This window comes from Thunnus thynnus, chromosome 23, assembly GCF_963924715.1.
Source record: "Thunnus thynnus chromosome 23, fThuThy2.1, whole genome shotgun sequence".
Taxonomy (NCBI): Eukaryota; Metazoa; Chordata; class Actinopteri; order Scombriformes; family Scombridae; genus Thunnus; species Thunnus thynnus.
Genome location: NC_089539.1, coordinates 11,597,210 through 11,606,839, shown reverse-complemented (window position 1 = coordinate 11,606,839; position 9,630 = coordinate 11,597,210).

The window sequence follows — 9,630 nt, the reverse complement described above, 5'->3', positions numbered from 1 at the left end:
TACAATGTACACCTGAATACATGAATAGCCAACAAGGAGGCCCTCACTGTTTGTAGGGGCAATGTTGACTGAATTTTTAAAGATGTTATTTTGATTTGACACGACTGCTGGCTCAGTGGAGTTCGTCGGGGGGGTGTGGGTACAAGACAGACTGAGGAAGAGACAGAAAAATCATAAAAGATGGTCTGTGTCTGGGGAAAGGGGGCAGGATAAACAGCAGCGGGAGAAGCAAGAGAGGACGGAGACAAAAGACAATCAGCTGGTGAGGGATGGAATCACCATACTGACTGTCATGGGGACAGACGGTACAGGAAGAGGGAGGAGGGGGGGGGGACAGAAAGACAGAAGCCAGCAGATAAACAGATCCAGAGACGACAGGCTCACAGTGACAATACTGCGCATGAAGACATAAAAGCACTAACACATAAAGACAGGCAGATGCAAAGATTATTGTAGGATTAGATGTCAGCATTACAGACAGCAAAATAAAGTCACCCTGCTTGCCTGCAGGTAATGTAAGTAATTGGCACCATTTGTTTTTTTTCCTTTCTTACACCTTTAATTTATTCCCAACAGTGACAATAAGAGTCACGGCTCAACACTGTACTGCACACACAATGCAAAAAAGGGGGCTAGGAGCGAAGCTGACATTACAACACATGCGTTTATGTTGCCTGACAATGTATCGCTTCCACATCAAAGGAAGCCTCACCTTTTGCAAAGGAAGCGAGGGCGAAAAATAAGTGGAGGCCCTCGCTTTATTAACTCCTAATCAATAAACATGCAGTCGGTGGCGAGGTAATCAGGAAACACTGGCAAATGGCCTGACAATGTATCAAAGCTGACGCTCCGAGGCAACGGCACAAACTCTAACAAGCATTTTATTACCGGTAGCTGTTACTGACATTAGTCAAAAACCAAGAGAGATAAAATAGAATAAGGAATGCAGTGTGGCTGGCTGAGAGGGCCCCTCGGCTGAGAGTGTACAACTTGCACGTTTGATAGCCGCACGCCTCCTCTTTGATATGATAACAAATATAAATTGTTTAAAAACATCAAATGGGCAGCAAGCCGGGAGCAGACTTGCTGTGACGGATGTCTGGACTAGGGGGCGATGATGTTTCTCGTCCGCAAAGGTGGGACAATTCTGCTGCGGGCTTTTGTTAGAACCATGGGATGTTTTGGTGGGATGAGAAGTACTACATCTGCAGAAAAATTACTCCTGTAACTGACATGTAATCATATATGACATCATTAGGACTGATACTAATAACGATACATCAATAAGCAGCATTTTACTGTTGTGGTTGGTTGAGGTGGAGCTAATTTTAACTACTTTACAGTTGGGAATTTTATTCCAGTGGTTCCCATTGTAGCAGGTCACCTCCTACTCTGAGGGGTCGTGGGATGGTTTATGTTGTAGGAAAAAAGACAAAACAAGTTACTCTAAACAAATTTTTATTCTTTTTTTAACTTTTATATCACTCTTTGGTGGAACTGCTAACAACTCATAGACATGCTGTTAAATGTGACAAGGGGCCTAAAATAGAAACCTTCGTAAGGGATCACAAGCAAACACAGGCAAAAAGGTTGCAAACCACTGGTTTAATACTTAAAGGAGACATAACATGCCTTTTGTGATTTTCTGTCATTCATATACTGTTGTAATGTTGGATTTCTATATTAAACATAGTCAAAGTTCCAAAACTTGAGGTGAACATATACACACATGCACACCTTTAAGTCAAAGGACAGGACTTCAGCCTGCTCTGAACACTTTATTTTCAAACTTACCTCTACTATCCCATCAAACTGATGTCAGATCAACCATGCATGCCAACAAACTGCCATCTGTTCTGTGGCCTTTGTTGCTAAGGTTGTTGCTAAGGTTGTTTCATTGTCCACTTGCATTTGTGATGTGCAAAAGAAGCAAAATCCATCTACTGGGTTTATGTAGCCTCTGGAGGACCAATCAAAACAGAGTGGGCTCATGGGGAGGAAGGCTTTAAAGAGACAGGAGCTAAAACGGCCTGTTTCAGACAGAGGCTGAACTGAGGGGCTGCATAAAGGGCCAGTACAAGATAAATACAGAGTTTTTGAACTGTAAATCTGTAAAGATATTCCAGTAGAAGCCCAGAATATAAATATAGACCTTGAAATGTGATGATGTGTCCTCTTTAACAAAATATTTTCTACATGTATCATATGTTTTTTTTATGTAAAATCATGTGAAAAGTAACCTTAGCTGTCAGATAAATGTGTAAAAGTGTAGTACAAATTAGAATATCTTCTTCTGAAACATATGTACTGAAATGCTCAAATAAAGTACAAGTATCCCTGAAGAAGAGCACTTGAATAAATGTACTTTCCACCACTGCCAATGTCAATGGTGAACAGATCTCTTGCTGTCTAGGAGACTTGTTCAGGGCAGGTTGTTCACACCAAGGATCACATGCAGGTGGGGAACCAAGATTGAAACTCACTCCCCCCCTGTCAGCTAATTTGTTTGTTTCGTTCTGGGGCATAGCTGATATTAAAAGGAGATCCCGAGCAGCGCGGTGGTGGGGAAAGAGGGATGGAGGGAGCTGGGGAAAGAGGGAGGTAGGGATGAGTTTACAAGCCCCAGGTATACGGTGAATGGGTGAGTGAGAAGATGCAGAAAAGAAGGGAGTGAGGGAGAGAGAAAAAAAAAAATCTCATCCACATAATTTTCACCCCGTGGGCGCTAAAATGCAAATCACAGATCAAAGAGGTTTGGAATGGAAACTAGCGAGATTGGGAGAGAATATCATCAAGCTGGGGTTATGTATGTATGTTCAGGATGTGAGAGAGACATGCTGGACCCAGGTAATGGAGCTGACCTGTACTTGAACACTGCCCCCAGCTGCCACTATCATTTTCCCGCCTGCCTTCTCGCAGGATTATAGCATGTACAGTACACTGGAAAGTAATTTAGTTTCTCCTTACACTGCCTTTCTTCCCTTTCTTTTTCTCTCAACCTCTGTTTGTAAAGCCTTTTCATCACCTAGTGAATGTGCAGTTTACACAGACACAAACCTCCTCTCAAAGCAGCGGCGAATTCCCCTCTCACACATCAACACTGAACTGATGATTGTGGCTTGTTTTCGTGTCGCCCTGCACAGCAAGACGCTTTTCTTCCCCCTCCCTGCCTCAAACTCTAGAAAACAGATTAATGTCAGCGAATAAAGTCATGCTGCGTTCAGTCACTTGCACAACTGAACAACAACCAGCGTTGGAATATGTGTCTAACGCAGAACTATAAATGTTTGAAATGTTAGAGTGCTGTTTGATTTAGTCGTGCAAGACACGGGAAGCAAACGGAATCTCAACCTACAGTCTAATTAGCAGTGTAGCTCACATCTGTCTCTATATGAGTCTGTCCTCCCAAGAAAAACGACACTATAGGTCATAATGTCAGTCACCAAAAATGACCTGTAGTTACAACTGAGTGACAGACGCCATCTAGTGGCCGTAGTCATTATGAGACGTGACACGGTTCAGATGACGTATATGTAAGGTGACAAATTTCCATATTCGGAGGTGGTGGGTTGGGTGGCTGGTTAGGTCTTAACTTGCAAAAAGTGGACTTTGCTGGAGGAGACCGCTGTTAGCTTCCTGCTTCAACCACCTCAGCTTTTTAAAAACCGTAACTACGATTGTCGTGGTGTTTACTGTTGCTATGACGAAGAAGGCTGCCTAACTTTAAGGAAGTAGTTACTTTAACCCACACCATGTTTCAAGTGATCATTTTAACCCAAACCATGATCTCTCCCTAACCCTAACCAAGTGGTTTTGTGCCTAAACCTAACCAGACTTTAAGCACAGTGTTGTCATAAGACCATAAAACATTATTTTTTAACAGTGATTTGTAACAGTTTTGGACAGCACAGACAAATTATGTTGTCCTGCCGATTACTGCCAATAGAGGCGGCATATTAGAAAACGCTCCTATGGGTCTTTCTGGAGCGCATGGTCAAACAACCTATTAGGTCTATATATTGTACACAGATGAGAAAGAACATGCAGTGGGTGGAGGGGTGTGGGCACGGAGAGGGTGGAGAGCTATAGATAGAAGCGGAGAGGAAGGATGTGACTGGGAGAAGGTGAGGGTAGACTCTGTATGAGCAAGGAGTCTCCACATTAATGTCTAATTAATGTCTGTCTCCCCATTAATGTCTAATTAATAATTCATGTCTACCTCATTCACCTGAAGCTGTCATAACTTTCTTTGTATTCTGACATTAAATGTGACAGTGTTGTCTTGCAGGGCACACTTTTGTTGTCGGCTTCTGTCTTAAACTGGTTAAAGAAAACATTTTATATCATCAGATAAACAGATTATATATTTACCAATGCAATCTTGGACTTGTGTTTATTTTCAGGCTGTGAAAAGAACATATAATTCACAAAACTACCGACTTGTTGATGGCAGTTTTGTCTTTTTTGACATCACAACTCCATCATGTCACATATTTCCTGGCCTGACCCAGTATGAAGTCACCTTTTTACAGCAGTACATTTATGACAACATGGCAAGCCGAGACATAAAAAGCATGAAGACAAGAGGTAAGAGAGACACAAGGCAATATAAAAAGAGTAAAATAAAACAGAAGTTGAAGAGAACTGATAAATCAGGAGAATCAAAGATGTGCAAGATATGAAGGGATCATACCAAATTTAATTCATTAAGAAAAGTTTTAAGCTCTTATTTAAAAGAACTCAGACTTCAAGCCTCAGGTTTCCTGGGATTTTGTTCTATATACGAATAGAAATTGAATGCTGATTCTCTATGTTTAGTTTTGACTCTTAGGACAATAGATGACCTGAGAGGTCTGGACAGTTCACAACATGGCAGAAGAAAGTCAAAAGAAATACACTCTGTCCTCCACAAAGTGTGGGTTAGGTTTTCTTTTTAGAAACAAAGCAGGTATTCAGTTGCAGCTGTCTGCTTAGCCCTGTGTGTGCCATCTGCATCAGCACCAAAGCCTTCCACTGATGTGGATTAGTGGTGAGCGGCACTTTGACTCTCACTGCCACAGGATTCAAAAACACAGCTGGATTTTATGGTTGGTCAGCACAACCTGTACTCAGTCTCCTCATTCTTCATCCACCCCCTCTCAAACACACCGTTTCTTCTCTATAGTCTCCTTCTATTGTGATATTTTTTGCTTTTGAATGTAAATCCTTAATCCTCCCATCTTTTCTTTTCTCTCTGTCCATCCAACCTTCCACCTTTTCTCCTCCAGAACATCTCCATCCCCTCGTTATTGCCAGCCATCCAAATTTTTTGCGCCCGGTGTCACCTGCTTTGTAATCTGATTACTTCACGGCAGAATTAGTATGTATATTTAATGCAGTTTTTTTTCCCTTTTTTCTCCTCTCTGTCTTTTATTCTTTTTAAATCTTGATGAGTGATGCAGGGGAGGAACGGAGATGGGGTGGGGTTGCTCTTCTTGCATGTCTGGCGGATATGCCAGGGCCATGCTAATAAATGACAGCTGATTTATGCGTCTGTATTCTTTTATTTATAAAAAAATAGCAAGCGGGCTGATTTCTGATATTAATAATACAAGTGGATCCACTTTGATTAGGCTTCTGTGGAGAGCTGTGCATATTCAGCATTACAATTAAAGCCTCTGATGTGAAATAGGAATGACACGCTAATGAAGCGAGCTAGCGAGCCTGAACCGCGACTGTCCAACAGCATTACGGCCCATCTCGGATGAAGAGTAATTATACGAGGAACACTGAAATGTCATTAAAAATCTTCAGTAAGTGATTTAACCCACCATTCCTCACTAATGCTAGATATTCTTTTTTTTACCATCCCCAACCCCCACAATGATCAACTCCCTAGGTTTCCTTTTCTTTTTTTTTTTAAAAAAAGTCTTTCTTTTCCATGAGGCCAAGACCAAACTTCTCCTTCGGAAGTTCCACAAACAAAAAAGGGCACCAGACTCCAAACATATGGAGATTTGAGACAAAGACATACAATTGCATTGTCCTAATTTAATTGCAGAACTTGGTGCCGGTGGTGGTAGGTAATTGAAATCATTCCATTATAAATTCCATTATGAATTGGTGATTAAGTCCAGATGTGATTACCATGGATTAAAGATGATAGTTGGGATTCTTTTTTCCGCAGTATAACCTCTCCAGCCACCTGCATGCTATCCCACTCAAACAGCTTGGTTTATCACAATGAACATGTAAGGGAGGAGAGCAATGTGTGAGAGAGATATAATGTGTGAAAACGAGGGGAAACACGGGTGATAAAGGCAAAGAGTGTGTTTGAGGGGAGTGTTGTTTCTAAGAGGATTTAGTTAATCTGATTCTACCCTTTCATTCTCTTTTGATGTGCTCATTTTCACAGGAAAAAAAAAAAAGATTTATCCGCAGCCTCGGAGGATTGTTGTTGTTGTTGTTGTTGTTGTTAACGCATAGAGAAAACAAATAATGAGTTATATCAAGTTACCACATCATATTCATTAGGCCTATTGTCAAGTCTCTCTGTGCTTGTGTGGGTGAGTGTGTGTGTGAGACAGGGAGAGAGAGAGGAGGATGATAGGATGAGAATGTGTGTGTATGTGGTAGATAATGCCACAGGCAAGTATTCATGAAATATCAGCAGTTTCTCACCATTTTGTTGGGTTAATCCCTTGTTTCAGTTGGAGAAATAGGCATTTCTCTTGCATACATTACACCGGTGCCTGCACATCACATCCACACAAAGTGAAAAAGTACCTTGACGTCAAGACCCTCTGATGTAATGATGAGTGAAGTTTTATGTATCGAGGTCACACAATTTTTTTTTTTTTTTTTTTTTTTTTTTTTTTGCCTGTCTCAGCAGCTCCTTCAGCTCAGTGGAAATTCAGATGTGTGGCGATGGGGCAGGTGAGGTTGAATTCAGGTTTAGTGACCAGTGGAAAACACAAGACTGGGTTGAGCATTAAAGGAGTCTGATCTCATGGGAATTTTGTTGTTATTTGAAAGAAGTGTCTTTTTTTTTTACCTGATTTGAGGAAAATTTGCTGACTGAGAGGATGTTTTTACATAAAAGTGGGCAAAAACTTAACCAACACCTTACTTCAACCAAAAAAAATCTACAAAAAATTGCTGAAGAGACAACTATGCGACCCCTGTGACGGCATCCGAAATGGGACCACAATGCCTTGTGGGCCAAGCTGGCTCCAGCTGGGCATTCACTGGAGCTGGGTGGGGCGAGGGAATGGGCACAAGAGTCCCCTCGCCCACCACCGAACCGAGCGTCATGCCTCCAAGCTATGCAATTATTTTTGCACTGCGTCCAATATCAACTTGAGAGCAATGCAAATTATTTAAGACGCGCTTTTCAGGGCTCGCAATTATAATAATGATGATCTCAATTAGCGTTGCCATTGCCTCGGACTATTTAGCAGGCAATTTTGCAGCCTGGGGGCAAGGGTCTTCTAGGGAGCCGACACGCATCGTCAGGTCAGAAGGGTTTGGAGAGAGAAAGGAAGAGACAGAGTGAGAGAGAGAGAGTCTGCACTCTCAATCAATAAACTGTGAGACTAGAGATATTTACCACCCAATCTCACAAGGGGATGGTTCATAAATTGACCTAATTGGTCAGTGTTGGAGATGAAATGAATGATACAAGGACGCACTGTCTAATTCAGAGGGATAGGATGTAAACCAGTTGGCCTCTTATACCATTGTGAGATCTAGGCTACAGTGTGTCAAAAAGGTTTAAGGAATAGTTTGACGTTTTGAGAAAAGGCCTGTTTTGCTGAGAGTTAGATGAGTAGATACCACTCTCATGTCTGTACAGTAAATATGAAGCTAGAGCCAGCAGCTTGTTAGCTTAGTATAAAGACTTCAAAACAATTTCCCTGAGAATCACCTTTTCAAAAATCATCTCCTATTTCAGCGTGTTGTATTTTTCCCAGTCTCATGTAGTATACTGCACTGCCACTGTATATTAGAGGGTCTTCTTTCCCCCCACCATTCATGTGGAAAAGGCTTGCATCACCAGCTACCCTTTCTTTTATTCATCGCACTGTAAATAACTCCACTTTATGAAAAGCAGCCAGTGTGACTCACGGATACCTCTCTAACCACAACCCATTATTATTTCATGGCCTTTGAAAGAAGGGTCTATAGCAGGCGCTCTCACACTTTAATGCCGGAGCTCCCTCTGATGTTGTGTAGTACACAGCGGCCCTTGTTGCACTCCGTATGCGATCCCTCACTTGAATTCACAAACACTTCCAAGTGCATAAATAGCACGGAAGACGAGTGCCTTGCGAGCTAGCTAATGCTCTGGAACGCCATTGCTGAGGAGATAACAGGAGCCTGCCATGGCTGATGCCTGGGACTGTCATCGGGGGGGGGGGGGGGGGGGGGAGACAGAAGTGTGTCTGTGCGCCTTTATGAAAAATGCTGTTGTTTTCTGACCTCTCATGGGACATCATATGGTAAGGAAAAAGAACATGCATCAGCGTTACGATTAAATGACCAGCGGACATGATTCAAAGGGTCCCACGATGTCCCTGAGCACCCTTTGGAACGTGTAGAAGTGCTCTCGGCATACAGGCGAGCTAATGGGCAACCTATTGGTCATGGTAGATTCAGTTTGAATCTCAATGAGGGTGTCAGTGTGTGGCTGCTCCATGACCGACAAGGTGTGGTAGGCCAGCTGGAGTTGATTTAGCCACATGGCCTGTCATAGTGTTTTACCAGTCAACATCCATCAATCAAAAAGGCTACAAGGCATGTTTTTTTTTTTTCCTTTTGAAGTGTCAAGAGGAAACTGCCGTCTTGAAAATGGATGGAAAATGGGAGACGTCTGATGAAATTTCACATCTTTGTTTTCTCTACATGATGCAGAACCCTGATGGTAATAAGCCAGACGTCTTTTTTTTTTTTTTTTTACATGAGCATGACAACAGACTTAATAATGTGGTTTGTGCCAAAACCACTTTTGCAGTATGTAGCTCAGAAATTATGCCTAGCTGCGTAAGTCACTTCTTACAAAAGCTTTTCAAAGGTTCACAGCACTACTTCCGTGTATACTAAAGCAGTGGGCTTGAATCATACAAAGGCTAAACCCATTACAGGTCCAGAGGGGTGGGCAATATGGTGCCTTGTCCCGCTCCTCTAAACAAGACTCTAGGTGCTGGAAGCTGGAACAAAGCCTTGTAACATATACATTAAACTTTAATTGTTTTTTCCAACCCATTCCTTCACATCTCTGAAGTAGCAGCTCCTGAAACGTTAAAAGTGTAATGCCAGCTAGATTTTCATGGCTGTGCCTTTGTAGAATAAAAGATAAATGTGTAACAGTGGGGGGAAAAAAATTACTCTCTGATGGTGGAGGTAGGCAGTTGCTTTTTCAAATTCCAAGTTTTGGTCCTTTATTTTATTCAGCAGTGAAATGCCATGAATACAGAAAATAATAACGTCTGTTACAATTCTCAACCATGACCTTCTAATGTCAGAGAACCTTTAACGTATGGACACAGTACACAGTAATGAAAAGTATCAAAAAAAGTAGTTGAATCTCGATCAAAAAGGAAATCAAACCAAAAAAAAAAAAAAAGTTTTCACCAATTACATAAACATATG